This window comes from Neofelis nebulosa, chromosome 14 (genome assembly GCF_028018385.1).
Source record: "Neofelis nebulosa isolate mNeoNeb1 chromosome 14, mNeoNeb1.pri, whole genome shotgun sequence".
NCBI classification, from domain to species: Eukaryota; Metazoa; Chordata; class Mammalia; order Carnivora; family Felidae; genus Neofelis; species Neofelis nebulosa.
In genome coordinates, this window is record NC_080795.1 from 13,055,688 (window position 1) to 13,077,777 (window position 22,090).

Sequence of the window (22,090 nt, forward strand, 5' to 3'; positions counted from 1 at the left end):
CACAAGAATGGACGAACACAGTGATATTCCTCAACAAAGAGACAGAAAACATAAGTCGGTACCAAACAGAAGCCACAGAGCTGAAGAATATAATAACTGACCTGAAAAAATACACCAGAGGGTTCAACAAAAGATGAAATGAAGCAGCAGAATGGATCAGCCACCTGGAAGAGAGGGCATTGGGACTCATCCAGACAGAGTACTGAAAAGAGAGAATTAAAAAAAAAATGTCGATAACTTAAGGGACCTCTAGAACAACATCAAGCATAACCACATGGCATTATAGGGGTTCCAGAAGGAGAAGAGAAGGAAAAAGGGGCAGAACAACTATTTGGAGACATAATGGCAGAAAACTTCCCTAATTTAGTTAAGGAAACAGACACCCAGGTCCAAGAGGCTCAGGGTGTTTCAAATAAGATGTACCCAAAGAGAACCACACCAAGACACGTAAAATGTCAAGTCAAAGATAAAGAGAGAATCTTAAAAGCAGCAATAGAAAAGCAAGTAGTTACATATAAGGAAACCACAAAAGTCCACGAGCAGATTTGTCAGCAGAAACTTTGCAAGCCAGATGGGAGCGGCAGGGCATATTCAAAGAGCGGAAAGGAAAAATCTACTTACGAATACTCTTCCCAGTAAGATTATCATTCAGAAGTGAAGAAGATAAAGAATTTCCCAGACAAGCACAAACTAAAACTTTCACATTTCATTATTATTACTACTATTACTATTGTGATTAATTTGTCTATGTTTCTCATTATATAGAAAATTTCATGGGAATAGAAGCTGACCTTCTGGTATATTTTTATGTTCCTATTGCCATGCTTGTCAGCTCTAAATTAAAATCTGCATGTATAGATTGGGTTGTATACTACAGAAAAGCTCCAAAAACAATGGCTTAAGAGATATTTCCGCATAGGAAAGAAATCCAATATTACACAGTCTAGAGATGATATAACAGCTTCACAAAGATACAAGGTCCCAAGATGTCGTTCTGTCTTTCCATTCTATTATCTCAGTTGATAACTTGTCTCCTCAAGGTTATCTTATGGTCCAAGCTGCTCAGGCTCCAGCCAATCTGTTTCCCCATCTTTCCCTATATGATTGGTTTTATTGCCTCATCATTCTGCCTAACCAGCATTCTCAGCCTTGCTTTTTTAGAGTGAAGGATCTAGAACTCTTGTGGGCATCCTGTGACTGTCACCCCAGTAAATCACACATCAAATGCACAGCTACTCCAGTGCTTCTCATGTTCAAGGCCACTCCAAAGTCTTAACTCATAATTTCTCATGCATCAATAAGAAACTTTCTCTGTGTAAAGAGAGAATTTTTAGATAAATGTGATTTTTGTCAAGTGAGATACAGAGGCAAATTTGTAGAGCTAATTCAATGACTCTTTTTTTTTTTCCTTTATAATATCCCAGAAGGTAGTGTTCCATGTTCATGTCATAAGCTCTGTTCCTGCAAGGCTCTCCAGCTAAATGTTCATCATTTATTTAACTGTGGGGTAGTGTTCTTTGTTATTGTACAAACTACTGGAAGGCATAAATTGGAAAACAGTAAGAGACATGCAAATAAACATGCTTATCAGGCTCTCTTCTATACTCTTAGGAGCATTGGCGAATGTCACCTAAAATTCATTTGGATTTTCCTCTTAATTGAAGTTTCTCAACCATGACATGGTATCCATTAAATACGTGAATTAACATCACAGTAGCAGAATCCATAATCTTAATGGCATTTACTGGTGTTCTATTTGTTCTACACATTGTTATTGTAGAACGACCTTACGTTCAATTTGTTCCATCAAGAATTCCACCCATACTGCTTGAATTTCCTTTATTAAAAAAGGTGGAGAGACACATTGTACTAGATGCTGTTAGAGCTGCCTCAGTCTACCGCTTAATGGTGTATTTTTGGCACAGTGTAGCCTAACTCTCATATGTTGAGACAATTAAAGATTGATTAAGACAAAAATGTTGCTTTTACTCATGAGTGAAGTGGATACATTTGGAGACTGTCACATGAGCAGAACCCCAGGAACACCAGGGAAGCTGGGTGACAGTGATCCCTTCCCAACCTCTCTCCTGCTTTAGTCTGGCTGAGGAAGATGAGAACCACGGCTCTATTCTGTCCCCTGCCCTGGGAGGGTCGGGGGGGGGGGTGGGCAGAGTCTGGGAGAGGAAGTGCGGGGAGGGGAGGAAACCTGGAGCCAAAGCCACACGTGTGGTTTGCTTGGCCAGCAGAGGAGACGTGAGAGCATGTATTAGCAACCAAATTTTAACAGCTAAAGTTGGTGCAGAATCTCTGCCTGGTGCATTAAGGAACCAGAAAGGGGGATTTGGCACAGAAGCATCAGAGAGGGAGTTACTGGAGAAAATGGAATCATTTCATGCTTATACTCTGGAATTGACACTATAACATAATTACACAGATGAAACACTTACTTTTATTTAAAATATTGTTTCTTTTCATATGTTAATTGGAGGGAGACTATAGTATAAAATAAAAATGGCAGAGACAATATATTTTGGTGTAGTTATTCAATTATATGTGCACAGACCTGGTCAATACAGTGACTCTAACACAGAGTAATAAATGCTGTTACTATGTATAAAAAAATTAACCCATCTGCTTAAAAAAATAAACAAAACCCACTGGCAACCACTAAAGACAGACATACCACTCATTAACAGCAATTCATGCAACTGAGGCTACAGTGATTACTTGAAAGTTTAGACTGATTCTGTTTATCATTAGACTGGGTTACCTAGCAGTAAATTAAATTAAATTAAATTTCCTGGTTTTCTCTGGAGAAAGCATTCCCCCAAATCTTTGTATTTGCATTAAACATCATGATAAGACACAATATAGATTTCAGCTTGCATACGGCTCTTCTCTATAAGCTCCAGAGGAAAAAAATTAGGTCACCATTTCAGTGAGGAAATATTAGAACTTTATTTTTTAGAAATTATGTTCACTTACAACTCTAAGGTCTCTGGAATAAGAAACATAACTATTTTAAGCTGACTTCTCCTATTTTCTTTACTTTAATGGCATCCCTTGAAGAAGTACCATTTAGCAGTAAAAATAAAAATCAAGATCCACAGGCATATGAATTTCTTTAGAATTAAATCAAAGGCAGGTTTAACTATACAGATCATCAAAGCCTAGAGACATCTACCCCCATCACCTCCCTTCTGTCACTTCCTTCTCCCATCTATGTCTGAGAATCAAAATAGAAGAACAGGATATATATGATAGTAAATATCAGACCTACACAAAAAATTCTGGTGACCAAAAGTGTCTATGTATAAAAAAAAAGCCTACTTGACACTAACATTAGAATATTAAAGACATGATTTTTATAGTTCAAAGGAAGGCACAGACTTTGCTCAATTTCTAAAACTGTTTCTATAAATGCTTCTGGATCATTTCCTAGAGTAATTATTCTTAACTACAGGTGTTACCAGTTCCTAGACTTTGACTAGTGTCTTATTTCAAGATTTCTTTTGAGAGTTGCCCAGGTAGAAAGAAGTCACTCCTAGGAAAAGCTAAAAGTAAGTAGTAACTAGTAATAAATTAAAGAAATTATATCTATTTCATTAATTTAAAATTAAATTACTTGTAAGTAATAAATGTATTAAATAAACTGCATCTATATGAATACAAACAAAATATACAAAGCACAGCTGCCGAAGTTCAGTCTACTGAAAATAAAAAGGAACTGATGATGCATAAAAATGTTTAGAAAGTTTATTAAATATAATGGCTAGATTGTAGCCAGTTGGGAGGAAACTGGGATTTGGGTTTCCTAGCTTTAGAACTCTTACTTGGCTCTCTAAAGTATTTCCAATTCAAAATACCACGTGCAGCAGAAAAAAGAACCAAACTCTGAAATTTAGAAATTGAATCTTAAATTGGTATATCTAAACCAGTCGCATTTAAAGTAATTATTGATACAGATGGACTAATAATGCTCTCTTGTTTGTAACTGCTTTTTATTCATTGCATTTGATTTTTCTTTTTTCTCATTTCTGCCTTTCCTGGTTTTAAGTGAGCATTTTTTATGATTCCATTTTTATCTTTCCTAAGCATATCAATTACACTTATTTAAAAAATGTTATTGGTTTCCCTAGTGTAAAATACACACTTTTAATCAAAGTCCACCTTCAAATACCACTATAACTTAGCATGCAGTATAGTCAGTTTGTAACAGAATATTCCCAATTTCTCCCTCCTATCCCTTGTGAAATTGCTGATATTCATTATATTTTTCCATATACCAATGACATTGTTACGATTACCGCTTTAAACGGTTGTCTTATAGATCAACGAAGAATAAGAAAAATAAGGATTTTTAAAACATTTATTCTTTCTCTTTATGTGATACTTTCTTTATAGAAGTCCAAGTTTCTGATCCATATCATTTTCCTCTTGCCTAAAGAACTCTTAATATTTCTTTTCTTCTACTTCTTCTTCTTTTTAAATATTTATTCTTGAGAGAGAGAGAGAGAGAGAGAGACAGAGAGAGCAGGCAGAGAAGGAGGGAGACACAGAATCCGAAGCAGGCTCCAGGCTCCAAGCTGTCAGCACAGAGCCGGATGCGGGGCTTGAACTCATGAACCGAACCGGAGATCATGACCTGAGCCAAAGTCAGACACTCAACCAAGTGCACCCAGGCGCCCCAAGAACTCTTAACATTTCTTGAAGGGTGAGTCTGTTATCAATGATTTCCCTCAGTGTTTGTTTATCTGAGAAAAAATTTGTCTCTTTTTCTCCAAAGTCATTTTGCTGCATATTGAATTCAAGGTTGAAAAAGAGGAAAGAGGGGCGCCTGGGTGGCTCAGTCAGTTGAGCGTCCGACTTCAGCTCAGGTCATGATCTCACGGTCTGTGAGTTCGAGCCCCGCGTCGGGCTCTGTGCTGACAGCTCAGAGCCTGGAGCCTGCTTCGGATTCTGTGTCTCCCTCTCTCTCTCCCCCTCCCCTGCTCATGCTTTGTCTCTCTCTGTCTCAAAAATAAATAAAAACATTAAAAAAATTTAAAAAAAAAAGAGGAAAGAAAAAAAAAAGAATTCAAGGTTGACGCTTTCTCCTTCTAAATAGTTCACTCTCTTTTGCTTACATGTGTTCTGATGACAAGTCTTTGTTTTCTAGAGGTAACACTACACATATTTTTCATTTCCTCATCTTCTTTCAAGATTTCATCTTTAACTTTTTGCAGTTTGAATGGTAATATGACTAAATATGTGTGTGGCTTTTTGTTTTTGCTTTTAAAATTTATTCTGCTGGTATCATCTGAGTTTCATGGGTCTGTGGCTTGGTGTCTGTCTTTAATTTTGGAAAGTTCTTGGCCATTACTACTTTAAATTTTTCTTCTCCCTTTCCTCTTCCACTTCTGATTTCTCAATTATGAATACATATGTATACCTTGGGATAGTATCTCACAGTTCTTGGATGTTCTATTTTTTTTTTTAATGTTTCCTTTTCTCTTTGCATTTCAGTGTAGGAAGTCTCTATTGACCTATCTTCACACTTCTTGATTCTTTTCCCAGCTACTTAAAGTTTCCTGAGGACCATTCTTCATTTCTGTTACTGAATTTCTTTCTTTAGCATTCACTTTTCACTCTTGGAGTTTCCATCTTTCTGTATACTTTGCCCATCTATACATATTTTTTTTTTTTTTAATTTGAGAGACAGAGTGGGGTGGGGTGGGAGAGGGGTACAGGGAGAGAGAATCTTAAGTAAGCTCCATGCAGAGCTCACTCCCACATCCCTGGGATCATGACCTGAGCTGAAATTCAGAGTCAGACACTCAACTGACTGAGCCACCCAGGTGCCCCATACTTTACTCATCTACTTTTGTATGCTACTTTTATTCTTATAGCCCTAAATTATTAACCATGGTTATTTTCAATTCTCTGATCATTCCCACATCTGTTATATCTGAGTCTGCTTCTGATGACTGCTGTGTCTCTTCAGAGAGTAGTTTTTTGTTTGTTGCATGCCTTGTGATTTTTTTTAAAACTAGACACATTGGGGGCGCCTGGGTGGCTCAGTCGGTTGGGCGGCTGATTTCGGCTCAGGTCATGATCTCACAGCTCGTGAGTTCAAGCCCCGCGTCGGGCTCTGTGCTGACAGCTCAGAGCCCGGAGCGTGCTTCGGGTTCTGTGTCTCCCTCTCTCTCTACCCCTCCCACGTTCACACTCTGTCTCTCTGTCTCTCTCTCTCAAAAATAAATAAACATTAAAAAAAAAAAACTAGACACATTGTTATCAGATAATAGGAATTGAGGTAAACAGATCTTTCATTGGAGAATTTATATCAATGTGGCTACGATTAAGCTGTGTTTCACATCTGCTGTAGTTATAGTCACCAAAGGCTTTGAATTCCTTTGGTGTCTTTGTCTCCTCTCTTGACTTGGCTCCCCTCTTTGTAATCAACTTCTGAGAGTCTGTATCCTGGCAGTTCTTTTAGCTGCAATCCACTGGTATTGTACTAGAAAGCTACTGGTATGGTGGTAAGGTGATGGGGAGCGAAGTGTTTGTAATATTCTAATTAAACCTAAGTCTTTCGGTGAAGACTGTCTCAGGACTGTGACCTCACAGTATTTCTGCTACTTTGTAGCTCCCACCCCACACTTCTTCCATTGCCTCCTCCCCTCCCTGGTTCCCAATCTATTTCCTCGAAGCCCTGGCCTCTGCTGACTAAGTTTCTTTCCTTCTTTGCTGAGATTGGAAGTCTGGAGGGGCATAGAGTGGGGAGGAATCCTCTGTCACAATCTGGGCATATTTTACAGTGGCGACTCTCCCCCACTCCCCACCTTCTGGAGGAAGCCCTTAAAGGGGTCATTCTCAGATCGTCACGTGAGAACCTGGTGGGTTTCCTGGAGGAAAAGTCCACGGAAGGGTGGGAGCCCCCTAAAACTGTGTTCTATCATTTAAGTGTTCCTAATAGCTTCTGCTCCAGGTAGGTAGATCTCTGTTCTGTCTCTGGATGTGCCTGTCTCTCCAAATGTGCCTGAAACCTCAGTTTTCTGATGGGTCCAATAAAAATCTTAATTTACGGTTTGTCCAGCTTTTCTTGTTGTACATTTGGAAGTGAACTTCAAAATCTTCTCAATCTATTAACTTTCTATTTACATTATCCAATTTTTTCAAACCTCCAGAGTCAGGAGCCTGGGTCATTTCTACAGTTTATGCTCTTCTAAAAGTAAGTTGCAGCAGGAAAACCTCCATTTTGAAGGCAACACGAGAGATGTAACACCTCACTTAACCAAATTGTGAACTACACATTTAAAAAAAAATAAGTGACAAAAAGCACAGGGAATAGAAATTTTCTGACTATGATGAGCCTCTGAGAATAATGGCTATAATTATGAATAGGTACAGTCCACAATGCACAGTTCTAATAATGGGTAGAGTATAAAACAAAAAAATAAATGTAATAAAACAAATACAATATTCTTTATAATTTTATTATCAGTTAAAAGTCATTTATTATCATAATGGTTAGGAAACAATAATATAATCCATGTGTCTACACAGTGAAAATTTAGGAAAGCAAGAATTTATGGACTTTTCTGGGTAAGTAAAATAAATGAAAGAACTATTGTATCTAATGTGGTGACTTTTTTCCAAGGAAATTATCATTCTCAGTCATCCGAGCTATAATTAAGTTCTCTGGAGCACAGTACCTTTATCTTGGTGAGCTCTAAGATTTCTATCTAAGGCTAACTTGAGTGAAGGATACCAATGCTCTCTAGTATATGAGGTATTTTCTACGGCAAGAAGAGTCATTAATAAAAAATCACCTGTGATGTCAACAGATTTACAGTTGCTGCATTTGATTGGAAGCCTTTCCTTCATCATGGAAATTTGTATTAATTTATTCATCCGAAACTTATTCATTAAGATTCCATGGCCTGTGTTAGTTAATATTTTTCACCACATGATCCACAGACAACACGTTTTCCACTTCTGTAAAATGGACCAAAAGAAAAAAAAAACAACACCCCAAAACAAAAAACAAACTTTACTAACTTAAGTCCAAACATCTGTTTTTAGAACTGGCTTTCTATCTGGACTATGGAAGTGCTGTCATTCACTATCTCCAGCCCTGACAGTTTATTAGCATAATGTATTTTGGCATCATGGGTGGCCATATAAAAATTTGCATAATGTTATCTGTTATAACAGGAGAATCCTCAGAAAACAGTAATCAAGTGAGCATTCAGGATAAAGTAATATTTTCAGGCCAGCAAAGCACTTTATTTTTATTTATTTAAAAAAAAAATTTTTTTTTTCAACGTTTTTTATTTATTTTTGGGACAGAGAGAGACAGAGCATGAACGGGGGAGGGGCAGAGAGAGAGGGAGACACAGAATCGGAAACAGGCTCCAGGCTCCGAGCCATCAGCCCAGAGCCTGACGTGGGGCTCGAACTCACAGACCACGAGATCGTGACCTGGCTGAAGTCGGACGCTCAACCGACTGCACCACCCAGGCGCCCCAAGCACTTTAAAAATTAATGTAATTTTACTGGCAAGTACTAAAAGTAGAAACTGTTGAACTTGGAAATTGAAAGATCGTAGTGGACCTTATAAAGAGAACACTTTTCTGAGTGCACCCTGTCTGTTTCTTCTTAGAAGATTCAAACTTAATTGACCTTTTGATTAGTGACCTGTTTTGTATATATGCCTTTCATCCCCACATTTTTCTTCTTTTTCTTTTTCTTTTCTTTTTGTCGTATGTACCGTGTGAATTTCCCTTTGAGGCACCTGGAATGTTTTAATTAACCTATTTTTCTCTGGAAGTAGGTAGTCTCTCTAAAATTAAGCTGATCATCCTGTTTATCACAGTTTATCATCTATTCATGTGGAAAAAGCACACTTACAAGGTATTATAACACATGTTATTGTTAATGTAGTAATTGAAGATAATATAAAGAAAACGCTGATTTGATGAACAAATAATGACTTTGGAAATATGTAAATATAATAAAACCTCAAAACAGTAGCCCCATGTTTAGTTTTTCCTGCTGAAGTGGGACTTGCCTTCCAAGGTATCTTCATGTACACTTTTAAGTGAATTCCTATCAGTATGACTATGGTTCCAAATGGGTAAGTGATACATTGTTTTAAACATTCTTGTTATTAAAGCAGGAAAAGGAATTGAATAAGAATGTTAGCACAATATGCATAGCAAATTGGTGTCTCAGTTTGAATAAATTCTGAAAAATATATGTATTACATAGGATGGCATCTTTGCATGTTTTTAGGTGGAATATTTACCGACCAATAACCGAATATTTTATTGTGGTGATTCTTATTTTTTTTAATTTTCTTAATTTGTTTGTTTATTTATTTATTTATTTATTTATTTATTTATTTATGTATTTATTTATTTATTTAGAGAGCCTGAGCAAGGGAGTGGCAGACAAAGAGGGAGACACAGAATCTGAAGCAGGCTCCAGGTTCTGAGCTGTCAGCACAGAGGGTGATGCAGGGCTCAACCTCATGAACCATAAAATCACGACCTGAGTTGAGGTCAGAAGCTAACCGACTGAGCCACACAGGCAACCCTCATATCTCTAATTCTTGATCAGATAGCAGAGAGTAGCCCAGATGCACCCTTACATGTCAGTCTATCTAGCATAATGTCAGTAGAGCATAGAGGATTTTCATGCTTTCTACAGAAGCAGTAAATGATTGCCATGCAAATATAAGAGCAGCTTGTGCTGAATTTTTATTTAAGCGATTTAAATATTTTCCTGTATACAGCACAATTTGTCATTGTAAAGAAGAGCCTAAATGGCATGATTAAATAAAAAGCCATATCTATTTTTAAGCTTCTCATTTCCAACTATAGTAGTCAGATGTATGCTGTTGTTCTAAGTCACTCTTGAAGCTTTCTAAGTACCATGAAGTGCCTCTCTTTGCCCTTATGGTTTACACCTTAGCAAATCTGCCTTGACCAGCCCTGATTCTTTTTTTTTTTTTTTAATGTTTATTTATTTTTGAGAAAGAGAGTACGTAGTGGAGGTACAAAGAGAGGGAGACAGAGAATCCCAAGCAGGCTCCACACTGTCAACACAGATGCCCCACACAAGGCTCGAACTCACTAACTGTGACATCATGACCTGACCCATGACCACGACATGAGATTATGACCAAGAGTTGGATGTTTCACTAACTGAGCCACCCAGGTATCCCGAACCAGTCAGTACAGATTCTTATAGAATCTAACAAAGACTCCAGTGAGGCCTTTTTGTAGTAAGGGGCATTTGACTTGGTGAATCAGCAAGAAATCCCCAGAGGATTTCCTCTAGAACCACTCCCCTCTCCCAGAGGTGGTTTCTGTTAGTTCTATTATAAGTACCGTGCAGTTACAACCTGTCAGCATTTCTCACGTCAGTGAATGTGTTAGTGAACCCCATACCCTAAGTTTAATATCTGTAAGCTAATATTTCCCTTTAATAATGTGTTGTTATTTAATAGTTGCCCAATTGTCTTCCATCACATGCAGATTAGGAAGGAATTTCAGATTTTATGAATAAAATGATTACATCCATTAAGTTTTGTGTTATTTCAGCACATTTTGCATCTCATCATTTGAATTTATTTACCTCTATGAAACATGATTTGAGATAGACTTCAAATTAGACTAGAAAAGGTATGTCCTGTGGACCTGGTGACATAGGACCTTTCTCTTCTGTGACTAAATTCTTCAGTATAACTTCCAGTTTCCTGAGACACTCTCCCTCTTCCACCCACTTCTGTTCTGTCAAACACCACAAACACAGGACTGCTGTGCATAGGCGACAATTATTGAAGACTTGTAATAAAAGAGAAATGGCAGAAGAGCACTTTATGAGTAAGAACTTAACTCGAGCATTAGATTCAGAGAGCCGTGACCATCTTCTTTACAGGAAATTTATCACGGGTCATTTTTTCCTCAAAAGATCCCACGCGTCACCATTTTAACTGCCCCCCTACCATTTGGTTCTACCCTCCCTGCCAGCCTACACCTCCCCTCCCTTTGCTCAGGTTCTGCCACATAAATTTCCAACATTTCAAAACCCCAAATATCCAGTCTTCCTCCATTCAGTAGGAACACTGGTCCACAATGGGAAAGTGTCTCCAGTCATAAAGTCAGGGTGACCTATCTTGGATATCACATTGGGTATTTTTCTTCTTTCAAGATTCACATTCCTCAGCTGCCTGATGTTCAATGCCTGAAAACAGTTACTTTATATATGTTTTTTCAGTTTTGCTGTTATCTTCACCAAAAGGACAACTCCAGTATCAGTTAACATGTCGTAGCCAGAAGTGTCCGTCTATACTTTAAGGTTTTCAATTACGGTGATCATGTGGTAGGTAGAACTTACATACTGACTTTGTTTTTGTTTTACATAATATAAAAATTTCTCATATTATTATAAACTCAAAATGTTTTTTTAAAACTCAATTGTTTTTAATCATTTCATAAATCAAGTAGATAATTTTCTTAACTGTTTTGCTATTTTCCACCAATTGTGTTGCTTCTAAATTTATTATAATGATTTCTTACCTTTGCTACTTCGGTAGTAAAAAAAAGTCTTTTTTAAACATTTCAATTCTTTGAAATGTATTGAAAATATTTTTAGCACTCTTATCTTGAAATAGAATTATTGAACCACTATATGAATCACTGCATGTCTGGAACTAATAGGATTATAGTGAAAGTTTTAAAAAAAGAAAATGTTTTTACAGGCCAGCATACAGTTTACCTTGGCAAATGTGCTATGCACACTTGCAAAAATATGTAATCTTCAATTGTTGCATGTATTGTTCTATAAATATCAATTGGGTCATGTTAGTGGGATAATATTGCTCAGATCATCGTTGCTTCGTTGATTTGTGTGCGTGTGATTTGTGAGGGGCAAGGCCCCTGCTCTGCCCGCATGCACATGTGCACTCTCTCTCTTAAAATAAAGAAAAAAAAGAAAGAAAGGGAAATAAGTATTGTTATCCTAAGCAACCAAGCTTTAGGTGTTTGTAGCCACAATTCTATCAATTGTTGAAAGAGACGTGTTAAAATTTTTAACAGTGTTTGTGGAATTGTCTCTTCTGTCAATCTTTGTTGCATGATTTTAAAGCTCTGCTCTCAAGTGAATATAGATTCCTCACTGTTTCGTGTTTCTGATTCTTCTATCAGTACTCAATGTCCATGTTATATCTGATACTTCTTTTGCCCTCAGTCTATTTTACCTGATTTTGACATAACTGATACCGACATAATTGATTTTCTTTCTAATGCATACTGTTTGCGTGTGGAGCTAGGGGTTTCCTTGATTATGTATATTGTTGAATATCTTCTTATATACTAAATAAGCAGCTCATTTTTAAATATCTGATAATTGTGCATTTTTAACATTTTTACCTTTAGGTAATAGAACGTTTTGTTTGGTTGTCCTTAACTCCTCTGGAGTTTAATTTTGCAAACAATTGTATGAACAATATTTACTTAGAAGTCTTCCTCTTGATTTGTCATACTTTTTACATAATATAGTACATTTTTTAGGGCCTTTCTCTAAAGATGTCTATTTGGTTTCATTGATTTTTGTATATGCCATCAGTACTGTTTTAATTAATTTAGTTTTGGAAGTACTTTAATATATCATAGGTTTTATCTATGTGTCTCTTTTGCTAAACTTTCCATAATGTTTTCTATTTTCCTACCCAAATAATCTTTACAATATCACTAATGATATTCTAAAAATACATATTAATATCTGTGCTCTAATACGTCTCATTCCACATGTTCTTTTTTGGATGTGATGTTGACACTCCTCACAAAAGCCGAATTCTCTGTTCCCTCCTCCTGTGTGTGAATGCTAGGACTATGGTGAAAGCAACACTATGTAACACCTGACGCCACATAAATCTTCTTCCTGGTTCCCTTTTTCTCTCTCTCAGCTGACACACCTTGGAATCCCTGAGGGCACAGTTTGAAAGATCACACGGAGAGACGATACAGAGAATGGGAAAGACGGCCAAGGAGCCCCAGCTGCTGCTTCTTAGCTCACGTGTCACATGCATGAGTCACAAGTGATCGTAGCCCCACCGTTCCAGCCACCCTGGCACCCAGTGGAACTAACACAAAATATTCCTACTGAGCCTTGCCTAGGATGCAGACTGAAAGGGAAATGAGGAGGCACCTGGGTGGCTCAGTCAGATCGGCATCTGACTCTTGGTTTTAGCTCAGGTCATGATCTCACAACTCGTGAGATTGAGCCCCACATTGGGCTCTACGCTGACAGTGCAAAGCCTGCTTGGGATTCTTTCTCTGCCTCTGCCCTTCCTCTGCCTACATGTACATACACACACACATTCTCTCTGTCTCTCAAAATAAATAAACTTAAAAAAAAAAGAATGGGAAATAAGTATTATTATTTTAAGCAACTAAACTAAGCTTTGGGTTTTTTTTTTTTTAATGTAGCCACAATACCCAAAACCATATATGCATATTTTGTTTTATATTGATTATATTTAACTTTTACAATAATTAGGAAATGGCTGACAGAAAGTTGTTTCATAGAAATCCAGAAAAGGATTTGAGTGACTCTGTCAAATGCCTATGAAGGATCATGTAACATGAGAACTAAACCAAAGTCACAAACACTTGAGGTCCACTCAACAGCCATCCCCCCTTACCCTTCTTATGAAGAATTCTCTTACTTTTTCAGATATCAGCCCTGTGCTGTGACCTTGTTCTAGATAAAATGCCTACTTCCGGTAAACCTTTGCAGATTCAGGACACAAGTCTGTCTTTTCCCAAATTAATCATGGTTATTATATTTATTTCCCTTGCCTGGCTTGGGAATGTGCATATGATTCAAATCTATCCAATGACACACAATACATCTGCCTAGGGAATATTTTAGCGAGGTTTCCTTAGCGCTTAAAGAGTGAAGGGCAATTGACCAAAATGGCAACATAGGAAATGCCTCAGCTCCCTCTTCTCAGAGACACTATACAGCTAGCTACCCGTGGAACAGTTCCCTTGGAAGCAACCTGTCAGTTGATAGATAAACGGATAAATAAAATGTAGCGTATATATGCACTATGGAATATTATTCATCCTTAAAAAATAAGAAATTCTGTCATTTCTGACAACACAGATGAAACTGGAAACCATTGTTCTAAGTGAAATAAACCAGACAAAGACAAATAGTGCATGGTATCACTTATATGTGGAATCTTAAAAAAAGAGGGGGGGGGCAGGGAAAAAAGAGAGAGAGAAAGAAAGAAAGAAAGAAAGAAAGAAAGAAAGAAAGAAAGAAAGAAAGAAAAGGAGGAAGAGAAAAAAGAGAAGGAAGAAGGGAAGGAGAAAGGAAGGAAGGAAGGGAGGGAGGAAGAAAAAAGTTGAAGTCAGAAAACAGTGGAAGAGTAGTTGCTAGTGGCTAGGAGTGGGGGAAGTAGGGAGAGATCAGTCTAAAAAAGAGCAAACTTTCAGTTATAAGATGAATAAGGTCTGAGGATCTAATGTATAGCATGGTGACTATAGTTCATAATACATACTGTATGACTGAAATTTTCTAAGATAAATGTTCTTACCACCCCCCAAAAAAGCAAACACGTGAGGTGATGGAATCCTTTCACGATGTATATGTACACTTCCATCAAATCATCATGTTGTCTGTTTAAATGTCTTACAATTTTATTTGTCAATATTACTTCAATAAAGCTGGCAAAATAGAAAGGAAAGTTAATTATTTTTTCCTGCTACTTGACATCGATGTGGGGGAGGTTGTGATGGCTGGAATTACTGAGCCACTTTGAGATAATGAGGAAAACAGCCAGTTAAGGGTGACAGAGCAGGAAGACAGAAAGAATCTGTGTCCTTAATAACATTTATTATACCTCTGAATTGAACAACCCTGAAACCACCAACTTCCAGATTCCTTATTATATGAAATGATAAATCCCACGTATGTTTTTTTTTTTTTCAACGTTTTTTATTTATTTTTGGGACAGAGAGAGACAGAGCATGAATGGGGGAGGGGCAGAGAGAGAGGGAGACACAGAATCGGAAACAGGCTCCAGGCTCCGAGCCATCAGCCCAGAGCCTGATGCGGGGCTCGAACTCACGGACCGCGAGATCGTGACCTGGCTGAAGTCGGACGCTTAACCGACTGCGCCCCCCAGGCGCCCCCCACGTATGTTTGAGTAGATGAATTCAATTGGGATTTTCTGTTGCTCACTATTAAAAGCATCCTAATTGAGAGAGGTAGGTTACTTCTTCATGCTTCCCCCAAGTCCACTGTATACCCCCCTGTATAGTCTTAGAATGAAGAGCAAGTTCAGTGAACCCTTGCATTCCTAGTGTCCATTCCAATGCCTAATGCACAGTAGGTCTATGGTTCATGGAATGATTACTTCACTCTACCTCCTTCTCCCAGTTCAAGGTGATCTCACAGCATCTCTCATTAATATGTCCATGGTGCAGTATAGCATGCTGGTGAAAAAAAAAATATGGTTTTGAGTGTCCAGCTCGAAATTCATACAAGTGTATGTCTATGCATTTGAATCTCATATATGATCTTTCCTAGCAGAAAAACTTGGTAGGTGTATTACTTTTTGATATATTTGACTCTGAATAAAGCAGTGCCCAAACGCATATAATTCTGATTTCAAGGGAACATATTATTCACAAAACAGGAAGCGTAGCAGTAAGATGAATGGCTAGCTCTGTACCTCAGTGATCCAGGTTTTTTTCTACTGTTTCCACTCTGCTGTCTTCAGCAGAGCCTTCCCTGTGGCAGGCACTGTTCCGGGTACTCAGGACATATTAGCGAAATAGACATAAAACCTCTGCTCTTGTGGAACTTACACTGTTGCCAGGGAATGAAGCTATAATATAAGAATGAACACAATAGTGATGTATGATAACATATATTAACAAGGAATATAATAATGCATAACACATATAAACCTTGAATATAATAACAGGAAATTATATAGTATGCTAAAAATGATGCATTCTATGGGAAAAAAATAGAGCAGGGTAAGAGGAATTGGTATTGGGGTGTTGGATGGGAGATGGCTTGAGGGCTTTGTCTTCACATTCATTCATCTTGTAGTATCAAGATGCTGATAGCAGATCTAGGTCTTACGCCCTCACAACACTCAAAGCCCAGAAGATAGAACATCGGTTTTTGTTTGTTTGCTTTTTTTTAAAAAGTGAGAAACTCTTCCTACCAGTCATGCAGCAAAAGTAGACCTTATAGTTCTTTTGTAGATATGTGTTCAAGTTCACTTCTCAGTCAATCCCAAGGGAGATGGAAGGAATATGCTGGAATGAGACCACTCAGTTTTTAGTCCTGGAGCTGGAGAAGGACCCAACATCTCCAGGTGTTTTCATGCTTGGAAAAAAACCTGATGTTCTTTGGCAAGGAATAAGTTCATGGACACGAGGAGTGACGACCGGGTATTTAACCAAAAACACCCTCCCCAGCAAATTATCTACTAAAGCCTTAGGTTCCTTTTCTTCAGGATAGAGATAATAATAGCATCGATTTAATTGGGTTGTTGAGAGAATCAAGGAGATGATGTGTACAAAGTGCTCACTAAAGAAAGGACCCAGCATATTTTGATCATTTAATAAATAGTGGTTATTGTCATGTTCATCATTACTGTTATTATTAACAACCATTACAACACTCATCTAGTACTTTAAGATGTATGTGCATTTCTATGCATTACTATAAAAGGGGAAATTATAGGACTAAGTGGCATGTTAAGTACATATAATGGTCCTTTGTGATAAAATCTCAGATCTGCACATTAACCTCACAGCTGTAACACTATGAATTAAACTGGGTCCCTTAACACGTAAAAAGCTTTTTTGGAATACATTCACAGCTAGATTCTCCTGGTGTTTCTATTGCTCTCGTTAGGAGTACTTTGTGTATCTTTGGAAGTCTCCAAGGATGTTTTTCATGCTACACTTTAAAATCAACAAGAGCACAATTAAGTTATTGTTGCTTCCTTGGAAATTACATGACATAGATCATTTTTCTTCTAAGTAATAACTATAGCATGTAAATATACAATCACATTTCATCTGGCACATTTAAAATACAAAGAAATATACTGAAAATTTAGATTTTCCAAAGGAATTAGTCTGACATTGTAGTGCCACCTTGACAATTACTAAAATTATAGGATAATTTTGCTATTATTTGTTTTCCTTCAGAGCTGTGGAACTTTTACTTTAGTGATTCTAGAGAGTTTTCAATGTGTCAGATTCTTAAAGCATTCTTAAAGTGTATAATTATAAATTAAAAAGTTATACACAGAAATAGATGAGTGTGAAGAAATTCTATAGATTTATCTTATATTAATCATGAACTTGGATCAGAAGCCTTCTAAAAGCAACAATAGGAGAAATAGCTCATGTTTACTGATCACCTACTCTGTACACATTATTTTACATTCATGTTTTTTATTTTATTCCTACAGCAACACTTTGAGGTAAACATTGTATTCTTTATTGTATGAGGAACTTCAACTCAAAGAATCTAAGTAAGATGCCAAGAAGACACAAAGAATAAACGGGGAAGATGGGTTTTATCTGCAGATCTCGACAATCAGATTTGTACCTTATATACTAGAGGGCCATCCACACAGATTTAGTCCAAAAATGGTATGTTTTAGCAAATAGAGGTTTCCAACTGGGTACTTGTTTTCTTCTTGTTATGTAAAATGTTTAAGATCTTTTTATATAGTGGCCTGATTTGTTAATATTTTGATTCTTTAAGAAACTTAATGTTTCAAAGTTGTAATAATAGAAACTTAACTTCCTTTTTGACCTGACACCATTACTCATGACAGCTTTCTTTACTGTGAAATGCTTCACCAGTATATTTTGCCTATAAATCCTGTCAAGGTCAATGATAGATTTCTTCCTTTTTAAGTCATTCCTATCACATAATTTACATGTTTCCTCTCAACATGGCTGGGAAAGCATTTTATCCAGAACTGTTAAAAGCTGAACTGAAGCACATTAAAACTTTCAACAGTTTAGTTGAGCATTCATTGATGCAAATCAGGCAGTGACAATGCAAGTGGTTGGGAGTGATTCACTGATAGGAAGTAGGGAAGAGATTTTTGTAGAGAAGACAAGGGAGCAGAGCAAGGAAGTTATTTCATTGGCTGTAGCTCAAGCAGCTGCCTTACTTGGGAAAGCCCAGTTGGCTGTATGTGATTGGTTGTTCTTAAGTTTCATTTTCTCAGATACCAGTGCACTGAGTCTGGCTTAGGTTTCAGTGTCCTCGGGTAGGTTACCAAGGCATCAGAGCCACCTCAGTCTATTGGCCTCTGTGTTGCATTATTTTAACCCAACACACTTCTAAGCAACATAAGCAACACACAAGTCAAGAAGTCTCAAGAAAAATGAAAAGATATTTTGAACAGATTAAAAATAAAACAGAAATTTGTGGGATACAATAAAGTCAGTAGTGATTTGAAGGAAATTTATAGCACTGAATGTATGTATGAGAAGAGGAAAGATCTAAAAACATTAATCTAATCTTCTCTACCTTAGGAGGCTAGAGAAAGAACAGCAAACAAAAGTTCAAGCAAGCAAGCAGAAGAAAGGAAATAAGAATTTTAAAAGTGCAGCATGAATCAATGAAATTGAAAACAAGGAAACAATACAGAAAAATCAATGAAACCCAAAGCTGGTGCTTTGGAAAGATCTATACAACTGATCGATCTCTTGTCAGGTTTAAAAAGAAAAAAGAGAGAGGACACAAATTATCTGCTGTTATCTTGTCATCCTTGTTAGGCTTTCAAACTCCATCTCATCTGTCATTACTACCTCCTCCAAGAGAGCCCTCGACCTAGCTCCTGCCTCCCTAACTTGGATAATTAACTACCGTAGAGAGAGTAGAGTCTCTATAGTTTGTATTCTTTTTTTATTTCCCCAACACTAGCATAGTATGGTAGGTCCCTAATTGAATAAATGAAAACCACCAGTTACAGATTTCTTACTTCATGCCACGTGTAAGTAAATACAGCCTGTAGAATCTTCCTGCGTAGATCCCTTTTGCCTAGGTAAAGTTCTCCCACTGTGTACCCTTTTTTCACACTGTGCTGCTCTGTAGTACCTTTCATGGCCGCAACTTAACACACATGGGAACTGTGATCTGGTGGAAGGATATCTCCCCTCAGTATTCTATATGCCTAACAGAAGACTGGTCTTTTTTACTCATGAGTGTATTCCAGAGCCTAGGAGAGTGCCTAGCACATAGTGAGATCTCAACACATATTTCTGGAATGAGTAAATAAAAGAAGAAAGGAAGAGATAGAGGTAGGGAAAAAGGGAGGGGGGTAAGGAGGAGGAAGGAGAGGGGGAAGAATGGAGAACAGTGTAAGAAGAGTTTGGTCATGTAGGTGGGCCAGGAAAAAAGACTGTGGGCTTTCTTTTTTTACTTCATCCTGCTGACAAATCATATCAACTATCTTCTGTGACCACTATATGGAGCCAATAAGAAATTTTAGGTAAGAAGCAATATAATTTAGGGAATAATACAAAGGATGATTGTGGGGGAGGTGAGGTAAGAGCTGAGGACAAACAGCAAATCATAGCCAATGAAAGAAATGATAGAAGCAAAAATCAAAGCAGTAGTTGTATAAAAGCTGTGAAGAGCTGGTGTTTAGAGGGTAAAAGCAACAGGACTTGAAAACAATACTATCACGTGCATTTTGTATCTAGTAGAATCAATTGGCCATCTGACGTTTAGAGACTGAGCAGAACAGCAGCATCACAAAATAAAAAGTCACTGATAAGTGAAGTACTCTCTGTTCCTAGTAACACTACGAGTCAGAATTCAGTAACAGTTTGATATTCTGAAAGGCATCATCATGCAGGCAACCCCAACACCAAGGCACACGTTCTCAAGAGATTGTGCAGAAGACTGAAGAGGAGAGCTTTTGCAGCATTAAAAATAATGCAGAACTTGCTCAACACAGGAAAAAACCCCAGCTGATATCAAAGTCCCCAGTGTGTCCCATGGCGGGCATTTTATGTACAGAGACGATTCCGTGGTCTTAGTTATCTTCACTGATGTGATCTGATGGAATCTAATTTTAAAGATGAAAATTGTTGCTTTTGGAGAATTACTTATAGCTTTACTTCTTTAGAAAGATAAGGATAAATTTAAATCAGGATTGAACACTGGCATGTTTGGGGAAGAAAAAATATTTTATAAAATCATGACCTGCAGAGTAGAACATGCAGTAATTCTGAATATTCTAGCTTTAAAAAGTTACATTGAGAATTTCATTCATATTTACCTATAGCACTTGCTATTTTGCACAATATTTTTTTCTTGTGCAAGTAATATTAAATATAGTCTGTAGAGAAATGAAATTAAGTATGAGTACTTGATTAGATTGTGGTTCATAGTATATACTCTTTATATTGGCCTAGAGTAGAGTATGTATCTTCATGTTTGAAAGAATATGGAGTTTTTGTGTTTTTTTTATCCCCCCAAATTAACTTAATGATTTGGAGAAATGTTCTATACCATGTAGGATGACATTTATTATGGATGTGTAAGAAATAAATTCAGTATATGTATTTATAATTTACTAAATCAATTATAATTCGAATTACATTGTTGTTTTCTACCTTCAAATAAGATTGATTTTAAATGGGTTTTTGCATTTATTATTTACATTCTGATCAACACTGTGTTCATTTCCTTGCTGCAAGAGCAAAATCCATCCTCCGGTTCTGGTCAGACTCCATTTTAAATTCCCTGGGCAAACTTTGACTTCAGATATGTTGCAAGACAAAATGTGCCAATTTATGCTTAGTGTCCTATTGTTTTGTTCTCACTGCACAATACTCAGTATGGGAAAGCCCTTGCAATCCTCCTTGCAGACAATCTTTTCTTAACATAATTTAATATTTGAGTTCTAGAGTAATAATTCTACAGTAACCCGTTAAAGCAAATGATGAATTATTTCACTCACCCTCTTGTAACAGTCTGGTAGCATTCAATAAAAAGACATGATAAAAATAAGACACTTCCAACCACTATGTGTTAAGAACTATACTGACAGGTTCTAAACAAATCCATCTAGCAACTACTACATGTAGAAAGTTGCCAGTAATGGAAACCCAGTGGCAAAACAAACAAACAAACAACAAAACAAAACAAAACAAAACAAAAAAAAACCAACCAGGGAAATTGAAGCTATCCCCTAAGTTCTTCTGGAGCTTTGCTACTTACCTATCAGTCAATCTCCCTCTGCAGCCCCCACCTTTGAAATCAGGCAGGCTAAGGCTGCCTTGATAAGGAGAATGGGACAGAATTGGAAACTCCGAGGCGAGGTCATAGTAAGTTTCAGACTTTCACCTGGCTCCCCCAGTCTTTAGATGTGCTCCGTTGGACCAACCCACGTGCCGTGAACAAGTCTGGGCCACTCAGTGAGGCTTCTTACAGGAATTCTAATTGACAGCATCAGCTAAGGTCTCAGCCAGCAGCCTGTACTACCTGCCAGATGTGTGTGCGACTGAGCCAACAGCTGCCCTGTTTTCCAGCCTTCAAGACTTCGATCTGGGACTTCAGACTTCATGGAGCAGAGGCAAGCCATCCCCATGGCCTCGACTGAATGTCTGACAACCAAATCTGTGAGCGTAATAAATGGTTGCTTAAGAGACGAAATTCCACAATCATAGCAAATGGAAAAGCTAGTGAGATCTGCATGTTAAGTTTCATGGTATGGCATCATAATAATAGATGAATATCATATAATATTTTATGCAACTTTTCTCAGAATTTGCCAACGATCTCGTGAAAATTATGATTTCAAGTATAAAATAGATGTTGAAGCTATATAAAGAAATATATGCTTAAGTTATCGTCCATATTAGCAAAATCTGGAAAGACTTATCACTTAAATTTACTACTATGCTTGATAAAACAATTGGCTTATATCTGAATAATAACTTCAGGCTTACAATAACAGAGATAATGCTATGTGGAGGAAATTATTTTACATTACTGTTTCCCTGTGTGCAAATACATACTT

The 22,090-nt window shown here is 37.3% G+C and overlaps 1 long non-coding RNA gene across 1 annotated transcript in view; it reads right to left on the minus strand.

The window, feature by feature from the left end:
• LOC131494938 (uncharacterized) overlaps window positions 1-21,408 on the minus strand; it is a 151,333-nt gene extending 129,925 nt beyond the window's left edge. Inside the window, exon 1 of the long non-coding RNA XR_009253663.1 lies at window positions 21,289-21,408. This is a non-coding gene — a long non-coding RNA (uncharacterized LOC131494938). The remainder of the gene's footprint in view (window positions 1-21,288) is intronic.
• Window positions 21,409-22,090: the final 682 nt, after the last annotated feature.